At 37.8% G+C, this 25,141-nt stretch overlaps 1 protein-coding gene and 1 pseudogene across 7 annotated transcripts in view; one reads left to right on the top strand and one right to left on the bottom strand.

The window, feature by feature from the left end:
• RNF13 (ring finger protein 13) overlaps positions 1-25,141 on the bottom strand; it is a 166,184-nt gene that overhangs the window by 7,507 nt on the left and 133,536 nt on the right. The gene's annotated exons all lie outside the window — the stretch shown is intronic.
• The window catches only part of LOC129032649 (nucleophosmin-like), a 30,546-nt pseudogene extending 5,405 nt beyond the window's left edge, over positions 1-25,141 (top strand).

Here is a 25,141-nt window from a genome sequence, read left to right as displayed (position 1 = left end):
TGTATTACAAGCTATGCCAATGGAAGATATTTCCAAATGCCAAATTATTTTTGGTTCATTGGCAAATATTTCCAAAACAGAAGTACTTTTTAGCACAATGAAGCAGCTGATTACTAGAATAGTTTCTTTTTTTCTTTTTTGTTTTTTTGCAGGTGGGTGGGTAAGGAGTAAGGGTAAGGGTGGTAATACAAATGTTATAGAGTCCCCTAACATTTTCACTACATTCTAAGCCTACGGGAGTTCTCTTAAAGACTTCCATGGCTTCCGTGGTACTATCACTGGTATGAAAAGTACCCACAGACGTGTTCTACACTTTCCTCTATGTTTTCAATTAGATGCAATAAGGAGAAAATTGCAACAACCAAAGGGTTTTTTTTTTCTAACATCTATGTGTATACCTTGTTGAAACCACTAGAGCACACCAGAACATAGTATAACAAATAGACCTTTTACTTAAGATGTCAAATCTCATGATAACCAAAAAATTCTAAAACAAAAATACAACTAGCTCAAACTTACTGTTATTGAAATTTCAAGTGTAATGTTTTTATTTTCCAACTGCTTCATGATTTTGGCAGTCTTCTTTTTAATCATAAAATATGTTTAATGACTGAATTTTGATGACACTAATATTTTATGATTTTTATTTAAGAGGTTGTTTTGCTTTTATAATAATAATTGCTACCACTTGTTGAGTTCTATGTGCCGCCAAGCACTAGTGTAGGCATTTTTCATAAACTGATATAAATCCCTCCCACCACACACCTTGTGAAGTAGGTACTATTAGGTACATTTACACATGAATGGGTGTTTGGCAAGGTTAAGAAACTTGCACAAGGTCACACAGCCAATAAATGGGGGATCCAGAATTCCAGCCCAGGTCTTTTGGGCTCTAAAGCCTTTGCACAGTCTTAGCTGTTATGTTGTATTATATTGCCTCCTAGGTTATGTATGTAGAATTTTGGTCACATTTAAATATTTCCCTTTGGTTCATAGTGTTAAGAAATATACTTAAGTAGCTACATATTCACTAGGAATGAAAATGTTTCCAATTCATAAGCCAGAACACTTTTTTCTTCAGATATTTAACACAAAGAAGGGATGAAGACCATTTTTTATTCCCATCTCCCATGGTTTCATACTTTTATAAACATTTCTAGAATGCTACACAATAGCAGCTAATATTCTGCAATATCAAACATTTCTTATATATTCTGATGGTGAGATGATAGTGCCTGTGCTAAAACAATCAGATGACTCCACTGAGGGAAAGAGCATTGCATTAGCAACTCTCTGGGAGAAATGTGTTAGTGAATTATTTCATGAATGCAGTGAGAATAAAATGATTGTCTTAGAGGCCATAAATAAATCCATTTAAGTTAAAACCCAAGTCTAGGAATTGATATCCACTTTGGCCAAAGTTAACTTTGGGTAATCTAGCTTAAAAAAAAAATCCAACTTTTCCCTATAGTATTTTAAACAGTCATTCTCTATTACTCTTTATTGGTTCTAACTTGGTTGATATTATCCATGCAGATAAACTACAACTGTACCCAAAGCCTTTCTGAATAAAGATTTATCATGCTGAGGAGAAAAACCAAAGTTAATGGGAGTTTTGGAATGGTAAATATTGTGCCAGACCTCAAGTACTTAAAAAGCATTTCCTAGGCCAGGCATGATGGCTCATGCCTGTAATCCCAGCACTTTGGGAGGTCGAGGCAGGTGGATCACCTGAGGTCGGGAGTTCAAGAATAGCCTGATCGACATGGAGAAACTCTGTCTCTACTAAAAATACAAAATTAGCTGGGCGTTGTAACACATGCCTGTAATCCCAGCTACTCAGGAGGCTGAGGCAGGAGAATCGCTTGAATAAGGGAGGCAGAGGTTGTGACGAGCCAAGATTGCACCATTGCACGCCAGCCTGGGCGACAAGAGCGAAACTCCGTCTCAAAAAAAAAAAAAGCATTTCCTTTTACTAAGTACAGAAGATTCATTATTCTTCTTTTATTATTCTTTTTCAGGCCACTAGGAAATGAGGGTATACAACACCCTTCCAGAGCCCGCTTAAACAAACTCAAATTTATGTACATCCTAATCTAAAATTTTTCTTTTCCAACATATAAAGGAAATTAAATAAAAAACCTGTCCGTCTCAGTTACACTTGCGGCAGTGGGCCTACATTATTTTTGCATAAAGCCCAATTGCTTCTAGATGACTTCTGCTTGTTGATTAGATTAGTCTAATATATGTTGCAGCTCTCAGAGTGGCAAAGGTGACTACAGGAAGTCATACATAAAATTTCCTTCTAAATAGTGCATACAAATCAATAATAAAATAGTATGATCCTAACAGAAATGTGAACAAAGGGCATGCCAGGTTTCAAAAGCAGAAATATAAATGGATATTTTACCTTGTTAATGCAGAATATGATGAAATGAGTATTATATACTGCCAGTAGACTTGAACTTTCAGCAAATTAAGTTTGTCTCCAAAATGGTCTTTCCTTTTCTCTTTGACATAGTGAGTTAAAGAGGAGAAGGAAAAGCAGGAGTGGGTGGAGGGAATGACGAGAGAAGGAGAATGGGAAGAATGAAAGCCATGAAATGGCAGTGACTGAAGAGAGTAGGGGAGTATTTACTAGTGTTTGGAGTCAGGAGGTTCAATTGCAGCCCTGCCACTTACCTTTAGCTGCTTGTGTATCCTCAGGTAATTTACTTGACCTTTCTAAGTCTCATATTCCTTATCCATAAAATAGACATGACAGTACTTCCCTAATTAGGCTGCTCTGAAAACTAAGTGAATTCATGTATGCAAAGTACACAGTTTGCTTTAATACTACATAATAGTATGTGTTACATGCTTATAAGACCTAAAATGCAAAATTACCAAATTTTGATTTGGTGCAATGCCCATCCCAATCCAACTTAATTCCAAATAACCCATTTGGTACAAACAACACGGACTAAAGTAGAAAGAGGCAGGGGTGGACTGAAGCATGGTTCTCCTAAGCAAATACAGCTACAGGCAAATGATAAAAGAGTGCCATGATACAAATCAACCTATAGCACCAACTCTCTCAGTCTCCTTCAGTCAAAGCTATTACAGTACAGACCTTAGGATCTTTATCTCTGGACATGAGGTAATAAAACAGTTCCTTTTCAAATAACTCATGAATGCACTGATTTCTTAGGAATCATGGTAGTAATTCCTCACCCAACTTGCATCCTCAGTTATTTCACTGCTTTGTGGGCCTTCTGAAAAGTATTCCTTTAGAACAGCTGAGAAACATTCCCTTTTCTGACAGACAGCAGATACAAAGAGTCACAACTTAGCAGAAACCCTGAGTAGAAAAGCACCATAAGAACCAGTACTGGTAGCAAAGCCTGAACTGTAATAAACAAATTGCCAGAGACTCAGTGTGGACAAGTCTGAGAGTTAAAAAACTTCCAGGGGACCCAATGCTTTGAGTTTTACCTCCTGAAGCTCTACCAGGAAAAATCCCCTCAGGTATTGGGGGTGGTTGGGAGAAGCATTATGTTCTGAACAAGGCCTTCCCCCAAGAAAAACTATTTTACCAGATCATAATCTACTGTGGTTTTAGAATCTAACTGACCTGGGGAAAGGGCAAAAATACCCAACTCCAATCAGCTCTAACCTATGTAGAACAGAAGATACCCAACTCCAGCTCCCTCCAGCCATCTGGTCCCACCTAATTCTGGGAAAAGAAGTGAGGGGCACTTGTGAAGTTCAGACCCTTGGGCCACAGGCTCACTTAAAGACTGAGACAGGCCAAGTGTGGTGGCTCACATCTGTAATCCCAGCACTTTGGGAGGCTGGGGTGGGAGGAGTGCTTGATTCCAGATGTTCAAGATCAGCCTGGGCAACATAGAAAGACCCCATTTCTACCAAAAAAAAAAATTAGCTGGGCATGGTGGTGTGTGCCAGTAGTCCCAGCTATTCAGGAGGCTGAGGCAGGAGGATGGCTTGAACTCAGGAGATAGAGGCTGCAGTGAGTCAAGATTATGCCACTGCATTCCAGCTTAGGTACCAGAGTGAGAGCTTCGCTCTGTCCTAATTTTAAAAAAAAGGTTCAGATATAATTATAAAACTATAGAATGCTTCCCCTTCCCCTGTACCTCACTACTACCTGACTAATGGCCTATTTACCGCAATTCTTTTCACCCAGTATATCATGGCATCATGTCCCACTTTCAACCAAAAATTACAAAGCATACTAAAAGGCAAAAACACAGCTTGAAGAGACAGAGCAGGCATCACAAACAGACTCAGATATGGCAGGAATGTTGGAATTATCGGATCAGGAATTTAAAACAACCACCATTAATATTCTGAGGGTGCTAGTGGAAAAATTACGCAACATGCAACAATGGTTGGTTAACGTAGGCAAAGAGATGGAAATTCTTAGAAAGAATTAAAAAGAAGTGCTAGAGATCAAAAACACTAACAAAAATGAAGACTGCATTTGATTAGCTCATTAGTACACTGGACACATCTTGAGCAAAGTATCTTTGAGCTTAAGGACATGTCACTACAAAACTGAAAAGCAAAGAGAAAAAAGACGGAAAAAAATGGAATAATGTCCAAGAATATGGAACAACTACAGAAAATGTAGCATATGCATAATGGAAACATCAAGAAAATTAAAAGAGAAAAGAACAGAAGCAATAAATAAAGTAATAATGACTGGGGATTTCCTGAAATTAGTTTCAGACACCCCACCACAGATCCAGGAAGTTAAGAGAACACCAAGCAGGATAAATCCCAAAAAAAGAAAGAAGAAAGAAAAAGAGAAGAAATGAAGAGGAGCAAAAAAAAAAAAAGAAAAAAGAATGAAGGAAAATGAAGAGAATCTGAGGGACTTCTGGGATAGCATCAAACAGAAGAAAACATGCATTATGGGAACCTCAGAAGGAGAAGAAAGAAAGGGGTAGAGGACTTATGTGAAGAAATAATGGTTGGAAACTTCCCAAATCTGAGAGAAATGGATATACAAATTCAAGAATCTCAGATAATTCCAACCAGAATAAATCTAAAGGGATCTAAGGGATCTACACTGAGACATATCATCATATTATAATTAAACTGTCTAGTGACAGATCTTGAAAGCAGCAAAAAAAAAAAAAAAAGCAACCCAGTACATACAAAGGAGCTCATATTAGATTCTCAGCAGACTTAGCAGAAACCCTCCAGGCTAGGAAATGGGATGATGTATTCAAAAGAAAAGCAGTGCCAATCAAGAATGCTATGTTTAGCAAAAGTGCCCTTTCAAAACCAACTAAAACAGAAATTAAGACCTTCTCAGATAAAAATTGAGGGAGTTTATCACTACTAGACTTATTCTATAGGAAATTCTAAAAGAGCATCTACAAGTAAGTGAAAAGCTGATAAACAGGAACATAAAACCATATATAAATAAAAACATAAGTCTCAGGTAAAGTTAAACATATAGACAAATATAGAATCCTGTATTATTGTAATGTAGGTGAGTAAATCACTTATAAATCTGGTATATAATTTTTTTTTTTTTTTCCGAGACAGGGTCTGGCTCTGTCACCCAGGCTGGAGTGCAGTGGCATGATCTCGACTCTCGGCAACCTTCGCCTCCCAGGCTCAAGCCATCCTCTTGCCTCAGTCCCCCAAGTAGCTGGGATCACAGGCACTCGCCACCATGCCTGGCTAATTTTTGTGTTTTTTGTAGAGATGAGGTTTCACCATTTTGCTCAGGCTGGTCTCAAACTCCTGAATTCAAGTGATCCACCCACCTTGGCCTCCCAAAGTGCTGCGATTACAGCCATGAGTCACTGCACCTGGCCCAGAATTTTTCTAAAAGCATAAAAAGTAATAATCTATGTTAAATGATAAGCAATGTAAAAACAGGCAATTTGAGTCATCAATAACATAAAATGGGAGACAGAGAGACAGGTAAAGGAGCATGGTTTTTATACGTGATTGAAGTTAATTTGTCAGTTTGAAATATTTAAAATGTTAGTTTAAAATAGATTGTTAGAACTTTTAAGATGTTTTATGGAATTGCAAGGGTAACCATGAGGAAGATATCTGTAGAATATATACAAAGGGAAATAAAGGAATCAAAATGTCACTAGAAAAAATCAACAAAAAACACAGTGAGAGGAAAGACAAAGCAGTAAGACAGACAAAAAAACAATGAACAAAAGTAATACTAAGTCCTTTCCTATCAGTAATTACTTTAAACATAAAAGTATTAAACACACCAAAGTAATACTAAGTCCTTTCCTGTCAGTAATTATTTTAAATGTAAAAAGATCAAACATACCAAGACATTGATTGAATGGCTAAAAAATATGAGATCCAACAATAAAGTGCTTACAAGAAAATCACTTTATATCTAAAAACACATGGGGGCCAGCCATGGTGGCTCACACCTGTAATGCCAGCACTTTGGGAGGCCGAGGTGGGCAGATCATGAGGTTAGGAGTTCGAGACCAGCCTGGCCAGCATGGTGAAACCCTGTCTCTACTAAAAATACAAAAAATTAGCTGGACATGGTGGCATGTGCCTGTAATCCCAGCTACTCAGGAGGCTGAGGCAGGAGAATTGCTTGAACCCAGGAAGTGGAGGTTGCAGTGAGCCGAGATCGCGCCACTGCACTCCTGCCTGGGCGACAGCGAGACTCCTTCTCAAACAAACAAAAAACACACATGGGCTAAAAGTGAAAAGGTGGAAAAGATATTCTATGCAAATGAGAAACTGGAGAGCAGGAGCGGCCATACATATATCAAACAGAATAGACTTTTAAGGAAAAAAAACTATCATAAGAGAAAAAGGGGGACATTACATAATGATATAATGGTAAATTCACCAAAAAGATATAACAATAAATATATACACATCTAACATCAAAGCAGTCAAATACGTGAAGCAACATTGACAGAACTGAAGGAAGATGGCCAAGTGCGGTGGCTCACGCCTGTAATTCCAGCACTTTGGGAGGCCGAGGCAGTTGGATCACCAGAGGTCAGGAGACCAGTCTGGCCAATATAGTGAAACCTCATCTCTACTAAAAATACAAAAAATTAGCTGGGTGTAGTGGCAGGCGCCTATAATCCCAGCTACTCAGGAGATTGAGGCAGAAGAATCGCTTAAGCCCAGGGGGAGGAGGTTGCAGTGAGCCAAGATTGCACCACTTCACTCAAGCTTGGGCAAAAGAGCGCAACTCCACCTTTAAAAAAAAAAAAAAAAGAACTGAAGGAAGAAATGAGCAGCAACACAACACTAACAGGCAACTTCAATACCCCACTTTCAGTAAGAATAGAACAACCAGACAGAAGATCAAACAAGACACAGATGACTTGCATAACTCTTTAGACCAATTGGAACTACCATATACAGAACACTCCACCCAACAACAGGGGATACACATTCTTCTCAAGTGCACATGTAATATTCTCCAAGAGAGACTACATGTTAGACCACAAAAAAAGCCTTAAATGTAAGAAGATTAAAGTCATACAAATATATTCTCCAACCTCAGCACAATGAAACTACAAATCAATAGCAAAAAAACAAACAAAAAAAACCCCAAAAAACAAAAAAACAGGCAAATCCACAAATGTATAGGAATCAATGCAGTTTTAAACAACCAATGGGTCAAATAAGAAATCACAAGGGAATTTAGAAAATATCTGGAGATAAAATGAAAACACAGCATACCAAAACTGATGGAATGCAACAAAAACAGTATTAAGAGGCAAGTTTTATTAAAAAGGAAGACAGACCTCAAATCAACAACTTAACCTGGCACTTAAAGGAATAAAGAAAAATAAGCTAAATCCACAACTAGCTTAGAGCGGAGATAAATGAATCAAATAGGAAAAAAGATAGAAAAAATACAACAAAACCAACAGTTGGTATTCTGAGAAGATGAACAAAATTAGCAAATCTTTAGCTGCAATAACTAAAATGGAGAGAAGATTGAAATAGCTAAAATTAGAAATAAAAGAGAAGATATTCAACTGATGTCATAGAAATAAAAAGAATTATGAGGCTAGTATTAAATTACAATCAAACCAGATAATCTAGAAGAAATGGATAAATTCCTAGAAACATACAGCCTACCAGTACTAAATCATGAAGAAATAAGAAATCTATGTGAACATACCTATAACTAGTAAAGAATTGAAATAGTAATTAAAAACCTCCCAACAAAAAAGGCCAGGACCAGACAGATTCACTGGAGAAGTCCATCAAATAAGTCCATCAAATAAGAACTAACACTACTAACACTAATCCTTCTCAAACTCTTTGAAAGAATCAAAACAGAAACTCTTTGAAAGAACTGCAATCACTGATACCCTTTCTTCCAGTTGATTGAATTGGCTACTGAAGCTTGTGCATCCGTCATGTAGTTCTCGTGCCATGGTTTTCAGCTCCATCAGGTCATTTAAGGACTTCTCTACACTGGTTATTCTAGTTAGCCATTCGTCTAATCTTTTTTCAAGGTTTTTAGATTCTTTGCGATGGGTTCGAACTTCCTCCTTTAGCTCGGAGAAGTTTGATCGTCTGAAGCCTTCTTCTCTCAACTCGTCAAAGTCATTCTCCATCCAGCTTTGTTCCGTTGCTGCTGAGGAGCTGCGTTCCTTTGGAGGGGGACACGTGCTCTGATTTTTAGAATTTTCAGCTTTTCTGCTCTTGTTTTTTCCCCATCTTTGTGGTTTTATCTACCTTTGGTCTTTGATGATGGTGACGTACAGATGGGGTTTTGGTGTGGATGTCCTTTCTGTTTGATAGTTTTCCTTCTAACAGTCAGGACCCTCAGCTGCAGGTCTGTTGGAGTTTCCTGGAGGTCCACTCCAGACCCTGTTTGCCTGGGTATCAGCAGCAGAGGCTGCAGAACAGCGAATATTGCTGAACAGCAAATGTTGCTGCCTGATCGTTCCTCCGGAAGCTTCATCTCAGAGGGGTACCCGGCCGTGTGGGGTGTCAGTCTGCCCCTACTGGGGGGTGCCTCCCAGTTAGGCTACTCAGGGGTCAGGGAACCACTTAAGGAGGCAGTCTGTCCGTTCTCAGATCTCAAGCTGCGTGCTGGGAGAACCACTACTCTCTTCAAAGCTGTCAGACAGGGACATTTAAGTCTGCAGAGGTTTCTGCTGCCTTTTGTTCAGCTATGCCCTGCCCCCAGAGGTGAAGTCTACAGAGGCAGGCAGGCCTCCTTGAGCTGTGGTGGGCTCCACCCAGTTAGAGCTTCCCGGCCACTTTGTTTACCTACTCAAGCCTCAGCAATGGCGGGCACCCCCTCCCAAGCCTCGCTGCCGCCTTGCAGTTTGATCTCAGACTGCTGTGCTAGCAATGAGCAAGGCTCAAAAAAGAGCCCGCATTGCCAGACAATCCTAAGCCAAAAGAACAAAGCTGGAGGCATCACGCTACCTGACTTCAAACTATACTACAAGGCTACAGTAACCAAAACAGCATGGTACTGCTACCAAGACAGAGATATAGACCAATGGAACAGAACAGAGCCCTCAGAAATAATATCACACATCTACAAACCATCTGATCTTTGACAAACCTGACAAAAACAAGAAATGGGGAAAGCATTCCCTATTTAATAAATGGTGCTGGGAAAACTAGCCATATGTAGAAAGCTGAAACTGGATCCCTTCCTTATACCTTATACAAAAATTAATTCAAGATGGATTAAAGACTTAAATGTTAGACCTAAAACCATAAAAACCCTAGAAGAAAACCTAGGCAATACCATTCAGGACACAGGCATGGGCAAGGACTTCATGTCTAAAACACCAAAAGCAATGGCAACAAAAGCCAGAATTGACAAATGGGATCTAATTAAACTAAAGAGCTTCTGCACAGCAAAAGAAACTACCATCAGAGTGAACAGGCAACCTGGAGAATGGGAGAAAATTATTGCAATCTACACATCTGACAAAGGGCTAATATCCAGAATCTACAAAGAACTCCGACAAATTTACAAGAAAAAAACAAACAACCCCATCAAAAAGTGGGCAAAGGATATGAACAGACACTTCTCAAAAGAAGACACTGATGCGGCCAACAGACACATGAAAAAATGCTCATCATCACTGGCCATCAGAGAAATGCAAATCAAAACCACAATGAGATACCATCTCACACCAGTTAGAATGGCAATCATTAAAAAGTCAGGAAACAACAGGTGCTGGAGAGGATGTGGAGAAATAGGAACAGTTTTACACTGTTGGTGGGACTGTAAACTAGTTCAACCATTGTGGAAGACAGTGTGGCGATTCCTCAGGGATCTAGAACTAGAAATACCATTTGACCCAGCAATCCCATTACTGGGATATAGCCAAAGGATTATAAATCATGCTGCTATAAAGACACATGTACACATATGTTTATTGCAGCACTATTCACAATAGCAAAGACTTGGAGCCAACCGAAATCTCCATCAGTGATAGATTGGATTAAGAAAATGTGGCACATATATGCCATGGAATACTATGCAGCCATGAAAAAGGATAAGTTCATGTCCTTTGTAGGGACATGGATGAAGCTGGAAACCATCATTCTCAGCAAACTATTGCAAGGACAAAAAACCAAACACCGCATGTTCTCACTCATAGGTGGGAATTGAACAATGAGAACACTTGGACATAGGAAGGGGAACATCACACACCAGGGCCTGTCATGGGGTTGGGGGAGGGGGAGGGATAGCATTAGGAGATATACCTAATGCTAAATGACGAGTTAATGGGTGCAACACATGAACATGGCACATGTATACATATGTAACAAACCTGCATGTTGTGCGCATGTACCCTAGAACTTGAAGTATAAAAAAAAAAAAAGACAAAAGAAGGAACACAGTATGCCAGTATGCTAGCCTGAAGAGGCAATATACTATATGATTCCAACTACTTGACATCCTTGAAAAGGTGACTGTGGAAACAGTAAGGTCAGTGGTTGCTAGGGGATGTGAGAAGGAAGAGATAAACAGGCAGAACACAGAGGATTTCTAGGGCAGTGAAGCTACTCCGTGTGATACTATAATGATGGATACATGTCACTATAAATTTGTCTAAACCCATAGAACGTACAACACCAAGAATAAACCCTAATGTAAACTATGGGCTTTAGAGGATAATGATGTGTCCATGTAGGTTCATCAGTTGCAACAGATGTACTACTCTGGTGCAGGATGTTGATAATAGGGGAGGCATACAACACCGAGAGTAAACCCTAATGTAAACTATGGGCTTTGGAGGATAATGATATGTCCATGTACATTCATCAGTTGCAACAGATGGACCACTCTGGTGCAGGATGTTGATAACTGGGAAGGCTTTGCCTGTGTGAGGGCAGGGGATATTGGGATATCTCAGTACATTCTACTCAATTTGGCTGTGAACCTAAAACTGCTCTAAAAAATAAAGTCTTAAAAAAAAAAAAAAAGAGAGAAAGAACTGCAACACTTCCAAACTCATTCTATGAGGTCAGAATTACCTTAACACCAGAATGAGAGAGAGACACAAAAAAAGAAAACTGCAGGCAAATATCCCTTAAGTATACTGATGTGAAAATCCTCAACAAAATACTAGTAAACTGAATTCAACAGTACATTAAAAGGATTATACACCATGACCAGTGGGACTTATTTGTGGAATGAAAGGATGGTTTAACATATGAAAATAAATCTATTTAATACACCACATTAACAAGATGAAGGACAAAACCAGATGATCATTTCAATTGATGCAGACAAATTCAACAATCTCATGACACAAACACTCAATAAACTAGGAATAGAAAAAAACTATCCCAGCATAATAAAAGTAATATATGAGACGGCTACATTTAACATCATAGTCAACAAAAGAAGACTGAAACTTTCCCTTTAAGAGCAGGAATAAGGCAAGGATGCCCACACTCACCACTACTATTCAACACAGTACTAGGAGGTCTATCCAGAGCAATTAGACAAGAAAATGAAATAGAAAACATACAGACTGGAAAATTAGTAAAATTAATTCCCTTCACAGGTGACATATTCCATACAAACTGTTAAAATTAGCAAATTCAGCAAAGTTACAGGATGCAAAATCAAAATTCAAAAATTGCATTTCTATACACTAACAATCAATTCACAAAGGAAATTATCACTCAACCAAAGGAGCCGTAAAAAAAAAAAAAAAGGAAATTAAGAAAACAATTCCATTTACTATAGCAACAAAAAGGATAAAATACTTTGGAATAAGCTTGAGCTTATTAAAAGGTTTCTACACTACAAACTAAACACTGCCACAAGAAATCAAAGACAGAAATAAGTGCAAAGATATTCCAGGCTCATAGATTGAAAGACTTATTAACATTGTCAAACTGTCCATGCTACCCAGAGTGATCTACAGATTCAATGTAATTCTTATCAAAATACCGATGACATTTTTTGCAGAAACAGAAAAAAGCATCATAAAATTCTCAAGGGACTATGAATAGCCAAAACAATCTTGAAAAAGAACAAAATTGGAAGACTCATACTCCCTGATTTCAAAACATTCTACACAGCAACAGTAATTAAGATGGTATGGTACTAGAATAAAGATAGATATATACACCAATGGAACAGAATTTAGAGCCTAGGAATAAACCCTTGTATGTATGGCCAAATGACTTTTGACAAGGATGCCAAGATGACACAGTGAATAAAGGACAGTCTCCTTAACAAATGGTACTGGGAAAACTGGGATATCCACATGCCTAAATAAATAAATATTAAGCTGGACCTTAACCTTATTAAGCTACACCTTACATAAAATTAACTCAAAAGGGATTAAAGACCTAAATGTAAGGCCTAAAACTATTAAACTCCTAGAAAAAAATATAGGGGAAAAACTTCAGGATGTCGGATTTGAGAATTATGTCTTGGAAGTGACACCATAAGCACAGGCAACAAAAGAAAAAAATAGACAAATGGGACACGAGAAACTTTTGTGCATAAACAGACATGATTGACAGAGTGAAGGGGCAGCTTATGGACTGGGCAAAAATAACTGCAACTCATGTATCTGATTTGGGGTTAATATCCAGACTATATAAGGAACTTCTACAACTCAACAGTAAAAAAAAAACAAAAAACAACAAACCTAATTTAAAAATGAGAAAATGACTTGGATAGAAAATTCTCCAAAGAAGATATACAAATAGCCAACAAATACTTGAAAAGATGCTCATCATCACTAATCATCAGGGAAATGTAAATCAAAACAATGAGACATCGACTCATACTCACTAGAATGGCTACTATCAAAAGAGCAGAATGTAAGTGTTGAGCATGTGGAGAGCCCTTGTGCACTGGTGATGGGAATGTAAAATGGTGCAGGTAGTACAGAGCGCAAGCAGTAAGGAGATACTTCTAAAATTAAAAAGACAATTAGAATATGATTCAGCAGTCCCACTTCTGGATATATATCCAAAAAGAATTCAAAGCAGGATCTTAAAGATAAATTTTCACCCATGTTCACGGAAGCATTATTTATAATAGACAAGGGGTAGAGTGGAAATAATACGAATGTCTATTGATAACGAATGGAAAAGGAAAATGTTATATACATAAAATGTAGTATTATGAAATCTTTAAAAATAAAAGAATATTCTGTCACATGCCACAACATAGGTGAACCGTGAGGGCATTATGCTAAGCAAAATATGCCAGTTGCAAAAGGACAAATACTGTATCAGTCCACTCATATGAAGTATCTAAAGTAGTCAAATTGTAGAAAAGAAACAGCAGAAATGTGGTTAGCAAGGGCTGGAGAGAAAAGAAAGAGGGAATTATTAGTGTTTAGTGGGTACAGTCTTAGTGTTATAAGATGAAAAAATTCTAGAGATTGGTTGCACAATAATGTAAATATACTTAACACTGTTGAACTGTACACTTAAAAATGGTTAAGATTGTAAATTTATTGTAATGTGTTTCTTTACCACAATAAAAAATGCAAGCAAAAAAAGGTGAAGAAAAAATAAAAACTTTCATAAACACAATTTGAGGTAATTTTTGCCCACAGAACTGACTTGTGAGAAATGTTAAAATAAGTTCTTTAAAGAGAAGAAAAATGATATAGGTCAGAATCTTAAATCTACATAAAGAAAGTAAAAGTCCTGGAGAAGAAATAAGTAAAAGGAAAATAAAAACTTCTACTTTTCTTATTCTTACTTGATTTTACTTGTGAACAAACAAATAGCAGTTTGTTCAAAATAATAACAGCAATAATATATTCAATTATGTATGCTACAAATGTATAACATATATAAGTGAAATGAATAACAGCAATGATATAAGGGATGGAGGGTAGAAATTAGGAATATTTTGTTATTATTAGGAACTTGCACTACCCACAAAGAAGTATAGTGTTGTTTGAAAGTCAAATTGGATTAGTTGTAAATGTACAATGCAAATTCTAGGGCAACCACTAAAAAAGAAAATACATACACACACATAAATAACATTAATATGCTAAGAAAGGAAAGTGGAATCATTATGAAATGCTTAATTAAAACCACAAATGGTGAAAAAAGACTGAAAGAGAAAAACAGAAACGGGGCAACAAATACAGAACAATGATAAATATAATAGATATTAACCCAACTATATTCATAATCACTTTAAATATCTATGTCCTAAATATGCTAATTAAAAGACAGATTGTCAGAGTGGATCAGATAAAAAAAAATAAGACCAGCTATATTTTGTTGAAAAGAAATCTACTTTAAATATGAAGACACATACCCTGGTGTGATTCCATCCTGTGCGGCTGTTCTCTGGAGCAGCAGTCGTTTATCTCCGTCCACCTTCTCTCCCACCTAAGTGCGTGTCACCACCCCATGGAAGATTTGATGGACATGGACATGAGCCCCCTGAGGCCCCAGAACTATCTTTTCAGTTGTCAACAAAAGGCCGACAAAGATTATCACTTTAAGGTGGATAATGATGAAAATGAGCACCAGTTATCTTTAAGAACAGTCAGTTCAGGGACTGGTGCAAAGGATAAATTGCATATTGTTGAAGCAGAGGCAATGAATTATGAAGGCAGTCCAATTAAAGTAACACTGGCAACTTTGAAAATGTCTGTACAGCCAATGGTTTCCCTTGGGGGCCTTGAAATAACACCACCGGTGATCTTACGGTTGAAGTGTGCTTCAGAGCCAGTGAATATTAGTGAACAGCACTTAGTAGCTGTGGAGGAAGATGCAGAGTCAGAAGATGAAGAAGAGGCGTATGTGAAACTCTTAAGTTTATCTGGAAAGCGATCTGCCCCCGGAGGTGGTAGAAAGGTTCCACAAAAAAAAGTAAAACTTGCTGCTGATGCAGAAGATGATGAAAATGACGACGATGATGATTTTGATGATGAGGAAACTGAAGAAAAAGCACCAGTGAGGAAATCTATACGAGACACTCCAGCCAAAAATGCACAAAAGTCAAATCAGAATAGAAAAGACTGAAAACCATCAACACCAAGATCAAAAGGACAAGAATCTTTCAAAAAACAGGAAAAAACTCGTAAAACACGAAAAGGACCTAGTTCTGTAGAAGACATTAAAATGCAAGCAGTTCATCAATTATGTGAGGAATGCTTCCGGATGACTGACTAGGAGGTTATTCAAAATCTCTGGCAGTGGAGGAAGTCTCTTTAGGAAAATAGTTTAAACAATTTGTTAAAAATTTTCCATTTTATTTCATTTCTGTAACAGTTGATATCTGGCTGTCCTTTTTATAATGCAGAGAACTTTCCCTACTGTGTTTGATAAATGTTGTCCAGGCTCTATTGCCAAGAATGTGTTGTCCAAAATGCCTGTTTAGTTTTTAAAGATGGAACTCCACCCTTTGCTTGGTTTTAAGTATGTATGGAATGTTATGATAGGACACAGTAGTAGTGGTGGTCAGACATGGAAATGGTGGGGAGGCAAAAATATACATGTGAAATAAAACTCAATATTTTAATAAAGTAAAAAAAAAATTAAGACACATAGATTAAAAGTAAAGAGATTGACAAAAATATCATGCTAACCCTAATCCAAAAAATGTGGGAGTAAGCATATTTTCAGACAGAGCAGACATCAGTGCAAGAAAAATCATCACAGATAGGCATTACATAACAATAAAGGGATCAATTCTCTAAAAAAAAAATAATAATAACAATATGGCTGGGCACGGTGGCTCATGCCTGTAATCCCAGCACTTTTGGAGCTGGTGGATCACTTGAGGTCAGGAGTTTGAGACCAGCCTGGCCCAACATAGTGAAACCCCATCTCTACTAAAAAACACAAAAATTAGCTGGGCTTGATGGTCTGCACCTATAGCCCCAGCTACTTGGGAGCCTGAAGGAGAATTGTTTGAACCTGGGAGGCAGAGGCTGCAGTGAGCTGAGATCGCACCACTGCACTCCAGCCTGGGCGATAGAGCAAGACTCTGCCTCAAAATAAATAAATAAAAATTTGTAAAAATTATATATATATAAAAAACAATATTTAATGTGTATGTACCTAATAACACAGTGCCAAAATATACAAGGCAAAAACTGATAGAACTGCAAAGAGAAACAGATGAATCTGCTATTACAGTTGGAGACATCAACACCCCTCTATCTGAAATGGACAGATCCAGCAGGCAGAAAATGAGTAAGGACACAGTTGAACTCAACAGCAGCACCAGTCAACTGGATTTAATTGATATACACACTACTTCATCATCCAACAAGAAATAGAATATACATTCCTTTCCAGCTTACATGGAACATTCATCCACTGAGAGACCACATTCTGGGACATAAAGTATACTTTATTTTTTAAAAATAAGTCTTACAATATTACCATGCAGACCACAATGGAGTTAAACTAGAAATATATAATAATATATAAATACAGATAGCCGGAAAATTCCAAAACGTGGAGATTAAAAAACACACTTCTGAATAACAAGTAGGTCAAAGAAGAAATCTCAAGAGAAATTTTAAAATATTTTGAGCTAAGTGAAAATAAAAATACAACATATCAAAATTTTTAAAATGCAGTAATGTTACCAAAATGGCAGAGTAGAAGCAATCTGAGTTGATTTTCCCATACAGAAAATGAAAAACAACTATACAGTGACAACATTATCACCACCAATATTCCAGAACACAAAACTGAGGCTGTGACAATCCTTAGTGTCACAAAGAAGTGAAAAATTATGAGAAAAGAGAATGGACTTCTCTATCCATGATGCCCCTCGACTTCTCTATCCATGATGCCCCTCCCTTAAGTTATTAGGCACTGGGTAAAAAAGTCTCCCAAGACTTATTGTTCCTATCCTGGAGAAACTAAGACTAAGGTAGTTTCCCCACCATCTAGGGTTACTATGTGGGAAAGCTGTTACTGCCTTAACCCACAGGAAGCATTGCTAGTGCCTGTTGGGAGAAAATCTGAAGACAGCTATGGACAAACATGGAAGTAGGGCTAGCAACTCCAGTGAAGGAAACTTGGGGCTGCTCTTCATCTCAGCCAAAGGAGATGCCAAATCAGAGGGACAGTGGATCAGTAGCAGTAGGAGGCACATTCCACGGGTCCTCTGCGCACAAACTCCTAGCTAATTCCCTTCCCCGCCAACCCCAGCCAGGGAATCCCCTTTGGAAAATCCCCTAACCCAAGATGGTCAGTGCTCTGAACTTTCGTGAAAGCCAGGCAAACCTGGGCTTAGGGTGCCATCTAGTGCTGAAAAGAAGGCAGTGATTTAAGTCTAAGAGAATGCAACAAACCACACCCAAAAGACCAAGCAAAGGCAGATAGCAAAAACTAGAATAAATAACAAATCAATGTGAAGACATAAATGTACATCTGTAAGAAACAACATCAAACAGGGAACCACGACCTTCCCAAATTTACAAAGCAAGGAGCCAGTGATACCCTACCAACCTGAGATGAAGATGTGTAGGTTCTCTGATCAAGAATTCAAAATAGAAATTTTGGAGAAACCTGGGGAACTCCAAGATAGCACAGTAAAACACTTCAGAAACTTACCAGAAAAATTTAACAAAGAGATTTAAAAAATTAAAAACACAGAAATCTTGGAACTGTGAAATACATTGGCTGAACTGAAAATGCATGAGAGAGTTTTGACAGAACTAATCAAGCAGAAGAAAGAATCAGTGAGCTCAAAGACAATTTGAAAATATATAAAGAGAGGAGACATAGGAGAATAAAAAGGAAGAACACATATAAGATCTAGAAAATAGCCTAAAAAGAGCAAATTTAAGAGTCAATGGCCTTCAAGACAGAGTTAAGAAAGAGCAAGGGGTACAGAGCTTATTCAAAGAAATAATAACAGAAAACTTTCCAGATCTATAGAAAGATAAATATCTAGGCATAGGAAAGTCAAAGATTACCAAACCGATTAAACCCCAATAAGACTATCCCAAGGCATACAATAATCAAATTCTCAAAGGTCAAAAACAAAAATAGGAGCATAAAAGCAGGAAAAAAAGAAGAAGCATAACATATAAAGAGCTCTAATTCATCTGTTAATGGACATCTAGTAGAAACCATACATGCCTGAATGGAGTGGTATGACATATTAAAAAGCTACAGGAAAAAAAAACAAAACTGCCAACTGAGAATAGTGTCCCCAGCAAAGCTATCTTTCGACCATAAATGAGAGATAATGACTTCTCTGAAGACAAACAAAAGCTGAAGGAATTCATCTTATAAAAAATGTCAAAGGTAGTTCTTCAATCTTGAACAAAAGGACACTAACATGCAACAAGAAAATATCTGAAGTTATAAAAGTCATTGGTAAAAGTATATAGACAAATTTAGAATACTCTAATACTGTAACTGTAGTATCTCTAGTATGAAGACTAAATCTACCAAAATAAAAACTACAACAATCTGTTAAAAGTCAGGCAATATAAAAAGATGTAAATTGTGTCAACAAGAGGTCAAAATGTGTGTCAGGGGATGAAATTACGATGTAAAGTTTTTCGTCTTTTTCTTTGTGATCAACATTGAGTTCTCATATATTCAAAATAACTTACAAGATGTTTTTTGTAAGCCTCATAGTAACCACAAAGCAAAACACCTATAATAGGTAACACTAAAAATAAACAGCAATGAATTAAAACATACTACCAGAGAAATTTGCACAATCACAAAGAAAGATGAAAGAGAAAGAAAGAAAAGAAAGTAAAAGAGGAGTTACAAAACAACCAGAAAACAAACAACAAAATGACAGGAGGAAGTTCTCACCTATCAATAATAACAATGTAAATGAACTAAATGTTCTAATTAAAAGACATAGAGTGATTAAATGAATAGAAAAACAGAACTCAATGATCTGCTGCCGATAAGAAACTCACTTTACCTATAAAGACACATAGACTGAAAGTAAAGGGGTGGAAAAAGATACTCCATGCAATTGGAAAACAAAAAAGAGCAAGAATAGCTATATTTATATCAGATAAAATAAACAAACACTATAAAAAGAGACAAAAAAATCACTATATAATGATAACTGACATTTACAGAACACTTCATCCAACTCTGTGGAATATACATTCTTCTCATTAGCACATGGAACATTCCCCAGGACAGATCACGTTAGGAGAAAAAACAAGTCTCAGCAAACTCAAAAAAGTCAAAATTGTATCAAGTATCTTTTCTGACCACAGCAGAATAAAACTAGATTTTTATTCTTTTTTAAAGAGGAACTTTGGGCCAGGTGTGGTGGCTCATGCCTATAATCCCAGCAATCTGGGAGGCTGAGGCAGGCAGATCACTTGAGTCCAGGAGTTCAAGACCAGCCTTGGGCAACATGGTAAAACCTCATCTCTACAAAAAAATTAGCTGGGTGTAGTAGTGCATGCCTGTACTCCCAGCTACTTGGGAGGTGGATACTGCACTGAGCTGAGATTGTGCAACTGCACTCCAGCCATGGGCCAAAGAGTGAGACACTGCCTCAGAAAAAAAAAAAAAAAAAAGGAACTTTGAAAACTATAAATACGTGAAAATTAAACAACATGCTCCTGAATAAAAAATGGGTCAATAAAGAAATTGAAAAGGAAATCTAAAATTTTTTTTGAGCAAATGAAAATGGAAACACAGCATATCAAAATCTATGGGACAAGCAAAAGCAATACTAAGTAGGAAGTTCATAGCAATAAGCCTCCATCAAAAAAGGAGAAAAACTTCATATAAACAACTGAACAATCCACCTCAAGGAACTAGAAAAACAAGCATAAACAAAATCTAAAATTAGTAGAAAGAAATAATACAGATCAGAGCAGAAATAAAATTCAGACTGAAAAAATACAAGATAACTGAAAGAAAAAAATGTTTTTTGAAAAGATAAAGTCCACATTCCTTTTGCTAGACTAATAAAAAGAGAGAAAACGCTCAAAGTATAAATGAAAAAAATTACAATCAATACCCTAGAATATAATGATCACTAGAGATTTTATGAATAATTATATGCCAACAAATTAGATAACCTAGAAAAAATGGGCAAATTCATAGACATGTACACGTATCGAGACTGAACCATAAAGAAAGAGAAAGCCTGAACAGACCAATAGCAAGTAATGAAACTGAAACAGTAATTAAAAGTCTCCCATCAAAGAAAAGCCCAGGACTGGATGGCTTCACTGCTGCAAACTACCAAACTGGAAAGGAAGAAGTCAAATTAACTTTGTTCACAGACGACATGATTGTATATTTTAAAAACCAAAGAAAACTCCATTAGGAAACTGTTAGAGGCCGGGCACGGTGGCTCATGCCTGTAATCCTAACACTTTGGGAGGCTGAGGCGGGTGGATCACTTGAGGTCAGGAGTTCGAGACTAGCCTGGCCAACATGGAGAAACCCCATCTCTACTAAAAATACAAAAATTAGCCAGGCGTGGTCATGGGTACCTGTAGTCCCAGCTACCTGGGAAGCTGAGGCAGGAGAATTGGTTGAACCTGGCAGGCAGAGGTTGCAGTGAGCCAAGATCACACCACTGCACTCCAGCCTGGGTGACAAAGCTAGACTCCATCTCAAAAAAAAAAAAAAAAAAAGAAAGAAAGAAAAAATAAAAGAAACTGTTAGAATATAGCAAATTCAGTACAGTTGCAGGTTATAAAATCAACATACAAAAATCAGTATCATTTGTATATGCCAATGGCAAACAATCTGAAAAATAAATCAAGAAAGTAATCTCATTTACAATAGCTACTCTGGAGAGCACAAGCTGTAATTCTTGGTGGCTTCCATGCAGTATTAAGGTTGTAAGTGTGCAGCATTCAAAAGAATACAAGTGGGCTGTGAACCAACCACTTGCTAGATAGATTAGCATTACTAAAAGAGAGCCAAGTGCTAATATCCAAGACAATTAAAAAAAAAGCCTCAAAAGGCAGCTCCTCCCATAACAAGCCCAGAGGCCTAGGAAGAAAGAATGGTTTAGTGGGTCAGGCCTGGGGAGCCACTGCCCTGCAGCATCTTAAGAGGCTGCTCCCTGCATCCTGGCTGCTCCAGCCTCAGCTCAAAAGAGCCCCTGGTACAGTTTGGGGCACTGCTCTGGAGAGCACAAGCTGTAATCCTTGGTGGCTTCCATGTGGTATTAAGGCCATAGGTGTGCAGCATTCAAAAGGAAAGAAGGCTCGCCAGGTTCCAACCTAGATTTCAGAGGATGTATTAGAAAGCCTGGGTCCCAGGCAGAAGTCACAGGACATAGCCCCCACACAGAAACTCTGCTAGTGCAGTACTGAGGGGAAATGTAAGGTTGGATCCCCAACACAGATTCCCTACCAGGGCAGTCTAGTGAAGCTATGGGAACAGGACTGCTACCCTCCAGACCCAAGAAGCGTAGAGCCACCAGCAGCTTTCACCCTCAGCATTGAAAAGGCACAGACACCAGACTCCAACCTGTGAGAGTGACAGGGATGGAGCGTCCCAAGGCCTCGGGAGCCCACCCCTTGCACCAGTGTGCCTTGGATGCAGGACACAGAGTCAAAGATTATGTTGGAGCTTTAAACTTTAATGTCTGCCCTGCTAGGTTTCAGACTTGTGTGGGGCCTATTTCCCTTTCTTTTGGCCAATTCCTCCCTTTTGGAATGGGAATGTTTACCTAATACCTGCACCACTATTGTATCTTGGAAGTTAAGAATTTGTTTTTGATTTTACGGGCTAACAGGTGGAAAGAAATGTGTCTTGAGTCTCAGATGAGACTTTAGACTTTGGATTTTTAAGTTGATGCTGGAATGAGTTAAGACTTTGGATACTACTGGGAAGAGATGATTGTATTGTACAACACAAGAGGAACATGTGATGTGGCGGGAGAAAGGGGACCACTCGTACACTGCTGGTGGGAATATAAATTAGTATGGCTACTAAGGAAAACAGTATTGAGGTTCCTCAAAAAAGTAAAAATGAAACCACCATGTGATCCAGCAATCCCATTGCTGGATATGTGTCCAAAAGAAAGGAAAATCAGTATATTGAAGAGATATCTGCACTCCCATGTTTACTGCAGCACTATTCACAATAGCCAAGATATGGAATCAACCTAAGTTTCTATCAATGGATGACTGGATAAAGACAATGTGGTATATATACACAATGGAATACTATTCAGCCATAAAAAAATAAAACCCTGTTATTTGCAGCAACATGGATGGAATTAGATGACATGATGCCAAGTGACATAAGCCAAGCCCAAAAAGACAAATATCCCATGTTCTCACTTGTATGTGGGAACTAAGAAAACTGATCTCATGGAGGTAGAGAGCAAACCGGTGGTTACCAGATGCTGGGAAGGGTGGAAGGGAGCAGTGAAGGGAGGCTGGCTACTGGGTACGAAAACAGTTAGAAGGAATAAGTTCTAGTTTTTGATAGTATGGTAAGGCAACTATAGTTAACAATAAAGTTATGTATTTCAAATAGCTAGATGAGAAGCTTTGAAGTATTCCCAACACACACAAAAATGATCATTGCTTGGGGTGATGAATATCCCAATTATCCTGATTTGATCATTACATATTGTATGTATGTATCAAAATATACCATGTACCCCATAAATATGTACAACTATTACATATCAATAAAAAACTGTAAAATGCAATGAAAGCAGTACAGGGAAATTTATAGCACTGAATATATATATATGTTAGAAAAGAAGAAAGAGCTAAAATCAATAATCTCAGCTTTACCTTTAGGAAACTAGAAACAGAGCAAATTAAATTCAAAGTAGCAGAAAAAAAGAAATGAAAATTGAACAAATCAATGCAAGTAAAAGCAGAAAATCAGGCTGGGTGTGGTGGCTCATGCCTGTAATCTCAGCACTTTGGGAGGCCAAAGTGGGGGGATCACTTGAGGCCAGGAGTTCGGACCTGGCAACATAGTGAGACCCTGTCTCTAAAAAAATAAAAAAAAAAAAATTAGCCGGTCACAGTGGTGCACATCTGTAGTTCCAGTTACTTGGAAGGCTGAGGTGGAAGCGTTGGTTGAGCCTGGGAAGTCGAGGCTGCAGTCAGCCATGGTTGTGCCACTGCACTCCAGCCTGGATGACAGAGTGAGACCTTGTCCCCCCAGAAAAAAAAACAAAAACACAAAAACACACACACACAACCAAAAAAACACCAGAAAATCAATACAGAAAAATCAACAAAACCAAAATATTGTTATTTGAAAAGATAAATGAAATCAATATCTAGCTAGGTGAACCAAGAAAAAGAGACAAAAGATACAAATTATTAATATCAAAAATTTTAGAAAAGGGGTCATCACTATTAATCCTATGAATATAAAAACAATAATAAAGGAATACTAAACAATTCTGTGCCTACAAATCTGGTAACAGATGAAATGTACCAATTACTCAGAAAGGCACAATCTGCTGAAAGCCACACAAAAAGAAATATACAATCTGAATAGGTCTAGGTCTATTAAAGAACCTGAACCGATAAATAATAACCTTCCAAAACAGCAGGCACCATATCCAGATAGGTTCACTGGTGAATTCTACCAAACACTCAGGAAAGAAATTACCCGAATTCTTTACAATTTCTTCCAGAAAACAGCAGAGGGTATATCATAACTCATTCTGTGAAGCCAGTTATTATCCAAATCTCACAACTAGGCAAAGATATCACAAGAAAGGAAAACTACTGACTAGTAACTATCATGAACATAGATGATAAATCCTAAACAAAATATTAGAAAATTGAATATCTGTATATAAAAAATTATATACCATGACCAAGTGGGGTGCCCAACTTGATTTATAAATTCAATGCAATCCCAATAAAAATCTCAGCAATTTATTTTTTTGGATATCAACAAACTAGTTCACAAGTATATATGGAATGGCAAAAGACCAAAACAGCCAACACCATACTGAAGTAACAAAGTCAATGAACTGACACTACCCAATGTTAAGACTTACTATAAAGTAATCAGCTGGCGTGGTGGCTCACGCCTGTAATCCCAGCACTTTGGGAGGTGAGGCAGGTGGATCACTTGAGGTCAGGAGTTCAAGACCAGCCTAGCCAACATGGTGAAACCCCGTCTCTACTAAAAATACAAAAAAAATTAGCCAAGCATGGTGGCACATACCTGTACTCCCAGCTACACGGGAGGCTGAGGGAGAAGAATTGCTTGAACCTGGGAGGCAGAGGTTGCAGTGAACCGAGATTGCACCACTGCACTCCAGCCTGGGCAACAGAGCAAGACTCCATTTCAAAACAAAACAAAACAAAAGTACAGTAATCAAGGCGGTGTGGTACTGGTGAAAGAATAAATAGATAAATGGGACAGAATAGAGATTCCAGAAAAAGACTCACACAAATATAGTCAACTGCTCTCTAACAGTGGAGCAAAGGTGATTCAAGGGAGAAAGGACAGTCTTTTCAACAAGTAATGCTGGAACAAGTAGATTTCAACATGCCAAAATATATAGTAGGGGACTTCATCAACTTGATAAAGGGCATTTATTAAAAACAACAACAACAACTCACAGCTAAAATACACACTGGTGAAGGACTGCAAGTTTTTGCCTTAAAATCAGAAAGAAAGTAGAATGGCCACTTTCACTACTGTTATTCAATATTGTACTGTAAGTTCTATAAGCAGTTACACAAGAAAA

This window comes from Pongo pygmaeus, chromosome 2, assembly GCF_028885625.2.
Source record: "Pongo pygmaeus isolate AG05252 chromosome 2, NHGRI_mPonPyg2-v2.0_pri, whole genome shotgun sequence".
Lineage (NCBI taxonomy): Eukaryota > Metazoa > Chordata > Mammalia > Primates > Hominidae > Pongo > Pongo pygmaeus.
Note: the sequence above shows the minus strand (reverse complement) of the source record. Positions and strands in the feature narration are given on the sequence as shown.